Source organism: Myotis daubentonii, chromosome 4 (assembly GCF_963259705.1).
Source record: "Myotis daubentonii chromosome 4, mMyoDau2.1, whole genome shotgun sequence".
NCBI classification, from domain to species: domain Eukaryota; kingdom Metazoa; phylum Chordata; class Mammalia; order Chiroptera; family Vespertilionidae; genus Myotis; species Myotis daubentonii.
In genome coordinates this window covers 93,225,161-93,237,194 of record NC_081843.1, presented here as the reverse complement: position 1 = coordinate 93,237,194, position 12,034 = coordinate 93,225,161, and positions in this window count along the sequence as shown.

Sequence of the window (12,034 nt, the reverse complement as noted above, 5' to 3'; positions counted from 1 at the left end):
CTCTCATCATTGATGTTCCTGTCCCTCTCTCTCTCCATTCCTCTCTCTCTGTAAACCAATAAAAAACATATATTTTTTAAAAAGCATGAACTTTAGAATCTAAAATACCTTCTTAATGTATCTGCTACCATTGTTCATACTTCTTCCAATTTTCTCCACAGAGAAGCCAAAGTCATCTTTTACCAAGAATTCAGATCATGGGAATCTCTTATATCTTTCCCATCACACGTTTATGAGTGTCATTGATCTAATCCAGCCCCAAGCTCCCTCCTGCCTGTCTCTTACCACCCTCTGCTTGATGAGCCTGCCCTGTAGCACCATCCCGTTTCCTTTGTCCTGGATGCTCCATTTGTGGGAAACACACCCCAACAGAAATTTTCTTCTCTCCAGTGCCTTCCTGAGCAACCAATCCACATTTCCGTTCAACCTGATTTGACTGTTGCAGCAGCTATCACTATGTGGATATTATATAACTAGGGGCCCGGTGCACGAAATTCGTGCATTGGGTGTGTGTGGGGGGCAGTGTCCCTCAGCCCAGCCTGCCCCCTCTCACATAGTGGGAGCCCTCAGGCATTGACCCCCACCACCCTCCAATCGCAGGATCGGCCCCTTGCCCAGGCCTGACGCCTCTGGCCTAGGCATCCGGCCCGGGCAGCGGGGACCTGCAGTGGCAGCGGGGGGCGCCGCGATCATGCGGGCTCCGCCCCTGCCCCTGCAGGACGCCTCTGGCTGAGGCGTCCGGCCCGGGCAGTGGGGACCCGCAGCTGCAGCGGCCCCACGATCGTGGGTTTCGCTTTAGGCCCAGGCAAAGGACCCCTAGCTCCCGGGACTGCCAGCTACGACCGTGCCCAGCTCCCATCGCTGGCTCCACCCCTACTTCCTGCTATCACTGGCAAGAGCGGAAAAGGCACCTGGTTCTCTGATCATGGCTTGGGGTTTCCAATCACTGTCAGTGGCAGGGGGCTTCTTCCTGCTTTCCCTTTCGCCTCCCTGCATTGTGCCTACATATGCAAATTAACCGCCATCTTGTTGGCAGTTAATTTGCATATAGCCCTGATTAGCCAATGAAAAGGGTAGCTCGTACGCCAATTACCATTTTTCTCTTTTATTAGTGTTGATACACATTTAACTTATTTTTTCAAATTATTTATTGTCTAACTACAAACCTTCAGGTAGAATAAAGGTCAAGAGAATAGTCCTAGAACTAGCACAAGGTCAGGAATATAGTTATTTTTATTCAATCCTCAATCATTAATTGGATATTGATTTAATAATTGGTTGAGAATTGAATTAATGATTGTTTGAGGATTGAATAAAAATAACAATAAACTTGGGGTCGGTTCTTGTTATGACAATGAATGGTGCTGGGAATGCCAAGAAAACTGCTCTGACTAGTCAGCCACATTGTCCTGTTTGGGATGGAAGGGGGAGAGGGGGCCACAGTTACTTAAACTTGTATAATAGGGAGAATGATTGGTAAAGGTTGCCATCTTGCTTAAAAGGAATGAAAAAGAAGCATGTTGTAAAATGGTCTGCAGTTTTATCATTGTAATAAAACTTCCACTTGCTCTGACTAATGCTCAGAAATCAGGCAGAAGCCAAGTGGAAGTTTTGTCACTCCGACAGCACCAGTGACTCCTGTAGCTTGTCCTTTACTCCTAAAAGTGACCAAGCACCACTGTTGTCTAGGTGGAAGGACTTCCCAGCACCTCAGGGCAGGGTCCAGTGGTTGGGAGAGTAGGGTCAGAGTGTGGAAGGCAGCCTGTTGAACCCTACAGAGAAGGGGAAGGCTGGCAAAAGCCAGAGGATGAGGTTGTTCTTAGAATATGAGTCTATTCACTAAGCATGTCTACAATAGCTTTTTTCTCTACTACAGATGAAAATTGATGTGGCTTGTTTTATGCATAAAGGTAAGAGTCTATGTGGATAATGCCAAGGAAACTCTTTACATTATTTAATAAAAAGTAAATCCATTTTTAAATCATCAGGCACATACACATATTCTCATAGCTCCAGATACATGGTATAAAAGTTGAGGAGTATTATAGTTATGGAGAAATAATAATAACAACAAATAATAGGCCCTTGTTGCACTCAAAATATTTGGATTACATATTGTAAAATTTTTAGCTATTGTATGTAATACAGTACATTCTAAGAAATATATATATATATATATGAGTGCTTCAGATTTTTGCTATTAAAAATGGACATTTATCAACTTAATCCCTTTTCAATTGCTTTTTTTCTTTTTATTTCACATGTATGAGTTTTTGATATCTTTCTGTATAAAGCAAAAAAAGATTTCCTTATTTAATTTACATTTGAATCACATCTGAGTTAGACCTATTGGTGGATATTTATCCATAAGTCTCAATAAATCTTTTTAAAGACACAGAACTACATTGAGCCAACAAAGCAAGTATTACCATATTTCAACTGTATGGCAAACATTAACATACTGATGATGATGTGAAATATCATCCATATGGATCAATACAACCATTTTATTTAACAATCATACAACTAAAGGTGCACATGCTCTCTAAGTGAGAAATTTCACTCCTAGCTACACATCCAGTTCAATATATGTATAATAACACCCATAACAGAACTTCTAATAATGGCAAAAAAAAATTTTTGGGAAAACACATAGCTCTTAGCCATAAAGTTTGTAACTGAAGACTGCTCACACAAAAGAAATATGTCAGCAAAAACAAAAAAGTTTAAAATATGAAGTCCAATACCAAACAAAACTAATCCACATTTCTGTATGAAAATATAGATAATGAAATTATAAAGAATTGCAAGGAAAAGGTTATTTCTGCGTCCTGAAAAAAATATAATTAACTTTATAACTTGAGGTCCAGTGCCCAGCTGATATGTCACTTCATGAATACTACTCCAACTCTCATCTCATAAATATTGCTCTTTCCTCGGCAAACTCTTAATATTAGGTGCAATTTTCCCAATAATCCTCTTTACAATTATTTTTTGAGTTGTGGCATATTTACTAAGTGTGGTAAGAAAGAGAAAACAGAATCACCTTGGATCATGAGGGGAATTTAATGAAGAGCGACTGTGCAGAGTGTGGGCAGGGGTAAGGCGACAGAAAATGATGATAAGGTAGCAATGGAGAGCAAGAGAAAGGAGGCTTCCTCCACCAGGGAGGGCAAGGAGAGGAAATTATGTGAGGAAAGCCAAGTTTAAGAGGAAAGGCTTTGAGGAGGATAGCAGTAATAAAAGGGTATTTGTGGAAGAATACAGAAAATAACAAATTGGTGGCCTTGAAGTGGGAAAGATATGAATGAAATGCCTCCACCTGTCTCTCTCATTTCCTCCCACCAGCTAAACCCAACCGGAAGAGAGATGGCAAGAGAGACCGGGTGATGGAGTCCAGTCAGACAGAATGGAAAAGATGGGCACACATCTCCTGGGTCTTCACCTTTTATACAATACACCAGTTATAAGACTTAATGTAATGTTCCACAAATAGTAAGTGTTAAATGATATTCTCAGAAGGAAGGCAGAGGTGGGTGGATGGGTGGAAGAGATCAGCCAAAGAACTTGTATGCATATATGCATAACCCATGGACACAGACAACGATGTGGTGAAGGGCTGGGGCAGGGGCAGGGGTAGGCTAAAATGGGTCAGTGGGGCGGGGGAGGGAACATATGTAATAATTTCAACAGTAAAGATTTTTTTTAAAGAAGTATGTATTTCATACACTGCAGCTATTTTATTTTTAAGCCATATTTCATTTTGATTAAATTGCTTGTATTAAATAAGAGCTAGAAAATTGGTGACATATTATGAAACTTGAAAGTATCTTCTAAAATGCATTTAACCTGCAGAAAATTAATGAGGCAATAACAATAAGACGGAATAATTTGGTATTTACATAGTTGTTGAGTGGGCAGGTTCCAGACATTAAATTAGGGAAATTAGAACACTAAGTGCTATTTTTAAAACAACTTATTTTAACATGAGAAATATAAATAGTATAAATACAAAGATACTCAGATTGAATGTTTTCTTAGAAACAACAGGAGGATATGGTTGTTAATACTGTGTTCCCTGAAAATTAAATTGTTCATTGTATGCTTATCTGTTTATTGTATTGACTTGGCAGGATACCGAGGTGTCTCACTCACATTGTTGAGGTGACTGTGTGTTGGCTGGGAGCTAAGCTAGAGTGGCTAAATGCATTTTCCCCATGTGGCCTCCTCATGCACCCTGGCCTTCTCATGCATGATAGCTGGGGTCTAAGGATGTATATTTCAAAAGAAAGAAAGTGAAAGCAGCCAGGCCCCAGACGATGGAACTGCATCATTTCCTCCATAGTGTATGGATGAACCCAGTCACAGGATTTGCTTGTATTTAAGGGAGAGGTCTTTTCAGTGGAAGAGTGTCAAAGAATTCATGATAAAACTTAATTCATTGTACACCCCTGAAATAAAAGTGATTACAAAGCATTTTTTAAAGATTCACTGTGAGCTATTACTATTTACTGTGGGGAGAAGAACATGAGATGGCATTGACCAGCGTGAGTGGAGAGACAATCTGGAGCAGGGAGCCATGCCCTGGCAGCAGAATGGATGGCCCTGGACAGTGAGAAGATAACCAGAGAATTAGGTTACTTGTGAGAATGGAAGGAAGAGGTGCATTTGAGATGGCTTATTTGTTTTGATTTGTCTCCACTTCCACTACTTGACCCTACATTGCTTATCAGTATGGAGCAAATACAATCCTATCTAATAATAGAGAAACATGGTAATTAGCCATACCTCCGCTACCCTTCCCATTGGCTAATCAGGGTGATATGCAAATTAACTGCCAACCAAGATGGCGGCCGGCAGCCAGGCAGCTTGAAGAGAACAGGAGGCTTGCTTGCTTCAGTGACGGAGGAAGCTAATGTTCCCCACCTGCCTTGCTGGCCTCTGAGCTTGCAGTTTAAGAAACATTGTTACAAATATAGAAGCTAAACAAAACCCCAGAAACCTGCTTTCAGCAAGCTGAGCTTCAGCCAGCAGGACCGCAACATTGTTTCAATTATAGAACAAACGCAGATCCCTGCTTTTAGCCAGCCGGGATCTCAGAGCTGGAGTGAGCAGGACCGCAACAGTGTTACAATTATAGAACCCAAACAAACCAGATACCTGCTTTCAGCAGCCGAGGCCTCAGAGCTGGAGCCAAGCCTCAGAACTAAAGCTGGCCCAGAATAAAAAAAAAAAGAAAAAAAGGACAGGTTGGGAGCTTCAGTCATCCGCCAGCCTGAAAACAGCCCTCAGCCCCTCACCCAGATTGGCCAGGCACCCCAGTGGGGACCCCAACCATGAAGGGTGTGTGACCAGCTGAAAACAGCCATCATCCCCTCATCCAGGCTGGCCAGGCACCCCAGTGGGGACCCCCACCCTGAAGGGGGTGTGACCAGCTGCAAACAGCCATCATCCTCTCGTCCAGGCTGGCCAAGCAACCCAGTGGGGACCCCCACCCTGACCCGGGACACCCTGCAGGGCAAACCAGCCGGCCCCCACCTGTGCACCAGGCCTCTATCCTATATAGTAAAAGGGTAATATGCCTCCCAGCACTGGGATCAGCAGAGCAGCAAGGCCTCCCAGCACCAGGATCAGTGGAGCTGCGAGGCCTCCCAGCACTGGGATCAGTGTGACAGGGGGCAGTGACCAAACCCCCTGATCGCCCTGCAGCTCTGTGTGTGACAGGGGGCGGGGCCACAACCTCCCTATCCGCCCTGCTCTGTTTGTGACAGGGGAAGGCGCCCCAACCCCCTGATCAACCCTGCGGCTCTGCGTGTGACAGGGTGCGACGCTCCAACACCCCCCTCCCCCTACGGGCCCTGCTCTGTGTGTGACAGGGTAGAGCCATAACCTCCCCATCGGCCCTGCCCTGAGTGTGACAGTGGCGGCACCCCAACGCCCTGATCGGACCTGCTCTGTGGGTGATAGAGGGCGGCGCCCCAACCCCCAATCCGCTCTGCTCTGTGTGTGACAGGGGACGGTGCCCTAATTCCCCTATCGGCCCTACTCTGTGCATGACAGGGGGGAGCTCCCCAACCTCCTGAAGGGCCCTGCTCTGTGAGTGACAGGGGGTGGTGCCGCAACCTCCCTATCGACCCTGCCTTGAGTGTGACAGGGGGCGGCACCCCAACCCCCCAATAGTCCCTACCCTGTGTGTGAATAGGGGTGGCATCACAACCTCCCAATCCGCCCTGCTCTGTGCATGACAGAGGGCGGCGCCCCAACTCCCCAATCAGGCCTGCTCTGAGCCCAACCAAGGGCTGCACCTAGGGATTGGGCCTGCCCTCTGCCACCCGGGAGCAGGCCTAAGCCAGCAGGTCATTTATCCCGAGGGGTCCCAGACTGCGAGAGGGCACAGGCCGGGCTGAGGGACCCCCTCTCCCCCCCCTCCCCAGTACAAAAATTTTTGTGCACCGGGCCTCTAGTGTTGTATAAAAGGTTAATAATGCTTGTGGGTTCTATATGGTTTCCAATGGCCTGTGTTAATTCCCAGACCCCTCCCAACCCTATTTTGTACTAATTTGTACAAAAGACTGTATTTCTTTAAGCCTGTTTTCCCATCTGTAAGTAATATCTAACTATATTTGCATGTTATTGTAGGTTTTATTCTCTCTCATTCCATATTTATAATCAAACTCTCTGTAAATAAATTGACAGGCAAATGTATTTCCCCCAAAGTTTCACACTGGAAATCTCAACCTAGATCCAGGTCTTCTGATTGCTGTATTAGTTTACTGCCTATACCTTGCCTTTATTTAGATTTCTACAAAATTCATATTGTCACCTTTATTTTTCTAATCCACCTGCAAAATCTGTGGCTTAAAAACATTGTCTCCAGCCAACTTCTGTTAGTGATCAGTATCAAGACACTCAAGTTAAAGCTTTGTATTTGACCTTCCCTGACATTTTCTGGCCAGCACCACTGAAATTCATTGGTAGATGCTATGCCTTTGGCAGCAATTCTGAATGTATTTGGGTATCAAGCAGCACATTTACTACTTCAAAGCAGTGTAACCTGGTAGGAGAGGACAGTTAGCATTAAGCCACTAGAAGATTTCAAACTGACAGCCCTATAATTCTAGGTGTGGTATATAGTCATCTTGGACAAATGGCTAAATAACATTGCATAATGATTCTCATTTTCAACAGAAAGATTAAGTAAAGATTATTACTATATATATTTTTTAAGAAATATTTTATATTTAGCTTTCCTCAATTATAAAGTTAATGATTGTTTAATATTTTTTCATATTTGGTGGATGAATAGTATGTTATTAGGAGCCAAGTAATCTTGGAATAAATGAGTAAATATATTAAGCATACAAAAATGGGCCTATTAATCACATGCATTTTGTAATGCAACTAACTAAAAGTAAGATTATTTATATTTTTCAGCCATTTCTTAATCTACATAATCTTGTGTAAACAAGAAAAGATGTTGCATTGGTTATAGCTGTAGGGGGTTCAGAAACAGTCACCCCAAGATGTGCCTCTGTGGTATGCAGATTATTTGTTTTGTTTTGTTTTGTTAATCCTCACCTGAGAATGTTTTTATATTGATTTTTTAGAGGGAGTGATAGAGAGGGGGAGAGGCAGAGAGAAAGACACAGGATGTGAGAGAGACACCTCCATTGGTTGCCTCCTGCACACACCTAGGCCAGGGCCAGGGATCAAGCCTGCAACCACAGTATGTACAATCAAACCCGGTACCCTTCAGTTGTGGGCAGACACGTTATCCACTGAACCAAACCAGCTAAGGGTGTATGCAGATTATACGGAGCTAAAGGCACCCTAAACCCTGTGGGTTCAAGAGAAACTTCTGTGCAACCTCACCTCCCATCCCCACCTCTTTAACTGTCTAAAGAAGAATTTGAATTAAGGGTTTTTCCCATCATAAGAGATTATCAGAGGTAACCTTTTTGACCTATTCTGCAGTGGTTTATCTCCCATTTGAATCCCCATGGTGATTCTTAGCTCAGAATGTCAAATCTACCTCATTATCCATTTCTGTCTTTGAGCTGATTATACAGAGTCTCCAAAAACATATTTGCTCACTCTAACAGCTGATGGTTCAATTGATGTTTCTTTCTCTTTCACCCAGACTAAGCTTTAACTAAGGAAATTTATCCTGAAGTGCTACTGGAAGTTTGAAAATGCAATTGAAGTTCAAACACTGCCTTTATAATTATTCACAGGGTTTCCCAAAAAGTGTATACACATTTTAACAGCTGATAACTCACTTAGTTTTCACTCATTTTCAGGTTTAACTTATTTGAAATAATGGGTTAAGCCAGACTAAGCCTTGAACAAAGAAAATGTATCCACCAGATTTAACTATGGGGCTACATAAAAGATAAAGTTTAAGGTACAAAACTAGAAACGGTTGACGAATAGAGGGCACACAAATACCAACGGAATGATTGTTCATGTTTGCGATACTATTGCTTCATGTTATCAGCAGTTCCTGGACAAGAAAGGTGATCAGTTTGAAAACAGGCCCTGACCAAAATATATGATTAATTCTGGAGATTCTTTCACATTTTCAAAAAGGACTGTTAAGTTAATAAACACTGACTTTATAATCATTCAAAGTGTGCAACCAAGATGGCGGCATAGGTTAACGCCGGAGTTTGCTGCTTTGAACAACTACTTCAAAAGTGAAACCAAAAAACGGAAGGGACATCACCCAGAACCACAGGAACGCTGGCTGAGTGGAAGTCCTACAACTAGGAGGAAAGAGAAACGCACACGGACACTCAGAGGAGGCGCGGTGCTGAGGTCAAATTCTGAGGTGCGGAGTGCGCGGAGCGGGCTGGCGGCGGAGGGCACAGTTGGCGTTTTCAATCGGGAGGGAGTCGCAGACTCTGAGCTCCAGATACAGGCGAGTCTTTAGGGACCCAGACTCAAACGGGAGAAGCGGGACTGTCTGGCTTCGGTCAGAGCGAGTGCAGCTTTCTCTCCGAGCTTTGCAGCGGGTGCTGGGACTCAGAGAGGCAGAGCCCCTGGGGACAGGACTGAGAGCCGCCATAACTGCTCTCTCCGGCCCACCCTGTTGATCCTGTGCGACCCGCCCCGCCCAAGCCCTGCACACAGGCATTTGCCGGATAGCCTCAGGCAAAGGCTAGATTAGCACCTCCCTAGAGGACAGAAGTTCTCTCACTGCTGACACAGCTGATTCTCATAGCCACTTGGCCTGGAGGTCAAACCCTCCCTGGAATTAGCTACAACAATCAAGATTTAACTATAAGACTGCGAACAAAGACCACTAGGGGGTGCACCAAGGAAGCATAACAAAATGCGGAGACAAAGAAACAGGACAAAATTGTCAATGGAAGATATAGAGTTCAGAACCACACTTTTAAGGTCTCTCAAGAACTGTTTAGATGCCGCCGATAAACTTAATGAGATCTACACGAAAACTAATAAGACCCTCGATCTTATATTGGGGAACCAACTAGAAATTAAGCATACACAGACTGAAATAACGAATATTATACAGACGCCCGACAGCAGACCAGAGGAGCGCAAGAATCAAGTCAATGATTTGAAATGCGAGGAAGCAAAAAACATACAACCGGAAAAGCAAAATGAAAAAAGAATCCAAAAATGCGAGGATAGTGTAAGGAGCCTCTGGGACAGCTTCAAGCGTACCAACATCAGAATTATAGGGGTGCCAGAAGATGAGAGAGAGAAAGATATTGAAAACCTATTTGAAGAAATAATGACAGAAAACTTCCCCCACCTGGTGAAAGAAATGGACTTACAGGTCCAAGAAGCGCGGAGAACCCCAAACAAAAGGAATCCAAAGAGGACCACACCAAGACACATCATAATTAAAATGCCAAGAGCAAAAGACAAAGAGAGAATCTTAAAAGCAGCAAGAGAAAGACAGTCAATTACCTACAAGGGAGTACCCATACGACTGTCAGCTGATTTCTCAACAGAAACTTTGCAGGCCAGAAGGGAGTGGCAAGAAATATTCAAAGTGATGAATATCAAGAACCTACAACCAAGATTACTTTATCCAGCAAAGCTATCATTCAGAATTGAAGGTCAGATAAAGAGCTTCACAGATAAGGAAAAGCTAAAGGAGTTCATCACCACCAAACCAGGATTATATGAAATGCTGAAAGGTACCCTTTAAGAAGAGGAAGAGGAAGAAAAAGGTAAAGATACAAATTATGAACAACAAATATGCATCTATCAACAAGTGAATCTAAGAATCAAGTGAATAAATAATCTGATGAACAGAATGAACTGTTGATTATAATAGAATCAGGGACATAGAAAGGGAATGGACTGACTATTCTTGGGGGGGAAAGGGGTGTGGGAGATGTGGGAAGAGACTGGACAAAAATCGTGCACCTATGGATGAGGACAGTGGGTGGGGAGTGAGGGTGGAGGGTGGGGCGGGAACTGGGAGGAGGGGAGTTATGGGGGGGAAAAAAAGAGGAACAAATGTAATAATCTGAACAATAAAGATTTAATTAAAAAAAAAGTGTGTATACATTTTTTGGATCACCCTATATGTATCTGACTTTCTCATATATGTGGGGTTCCACGTGTATATATGTATTAAAGTTGGTTCTTTTCTCTCATTAATCTGTCTCATGTGGATTTCATTGTCAGATCAGCTGAACGACCCTTGCAGGTGGAGGAAAGGTTTTTCCTTCCCCATGTGCTATGTTTTCCAGCAATCTCCCACTCAAGAGCTGTCAGGTTAGGACATCTACTGACCTCCTGCTAGGAGGCATGTATAAAAGCATGTCATCAAAGCGTGTATAGAGCTTGTCATGGAATCATCTGCCAGTACTCTCTTCTGGCCTGTCAAATGCACAAGTAGGTGATGACCTCCCATGCAATCTCACCTACCTTTCTTTAAATTGTCCTTTATTCACAATTACTTTTTGTTCAGTATTCCACTGGGTTTGTCTTTGATCCTTCTCCAGATGGAAGAATGAATGTACACTTTCAATTTCAAGGTATATAGTAAAACTATCAGGAAATCAGCTATATATTGTTCAATACTTTCCTGTTTCATTTATGCAGACCCTAAATTCTCATCTCATATGCTTGTGAAATCCTATATAATGAAGAGCTAATATGCAAATGGTCATCACACCCTCATGCTGTAACGGCTCAGACACTCAACACTGGAAAGAGAGGAATGGGGAGCAGCCAGGCACAAATGAGCTCAAGAGAGGAATGGGAACCAGACAGGCTGCGGCCCGGGAGACGGACAAGCTGCCCACTCGGAACCAGGTGCCAGTGGCTGCTCCTGCACCTGTGCCTGGGACCTGGGAGAGGGACAGGCCGCCTGCCCTGTGGTCCCAGGCACCAGCGGCTGCACTTGCACCTCCCGCCCAGGAAAGGGATAAGCCACCCGCCCCTCAGTCCTAGGTGCCTGCTCCTGTGGCCCAAGCAACGCTGCCTGCCCACGGTCCCCTGTGGCTGCGGCCGGGCCAGGCGAAGCCAGCCCAGGGCCTGGGTGCCTATGGCCTGCCAGAGGGAGGAAAGCCCAGGTCCCGGGTGCCTGCGACTGGCCGGAGGTGGGAATCCTGGGTCCCTGGTGTGGGATGAGGCAGAGGTGGTTAGGGGCAATCAGGCCACCAGGGGAGCAATTAGGGGCAATCAGGCTGGTAGGGGAGCAGTTTAGGGCGATCAGGAAGTCAGAAGTGGTTAGGGCCGAAACCGGTTTGGCTCAGTGGATAGAGCATCGGCTTGCGGACTCAAGGGTTCCGGGTTTGATTCCGGTCAAGGGCATGTATCTGGGTTGCGGGCACATCCCCAGTGGGAGGTGTGCAGGAGGCAGCTGATCGATGTTTCTCTTTCATCGATGTTTCTAACTCTCTATCTCTCTCCCTTCCTCTCTGTAAAAAATCAATAAAATATATTTTAAAAAAAAGAAGTGGTTAGGGGTGATCAGGCAGGCAGGCAGCTGAGCCTATGAAGGCTGAGGCTTGCAGGGAGGAGCAGTGAGTCTCTTAATTAGAAA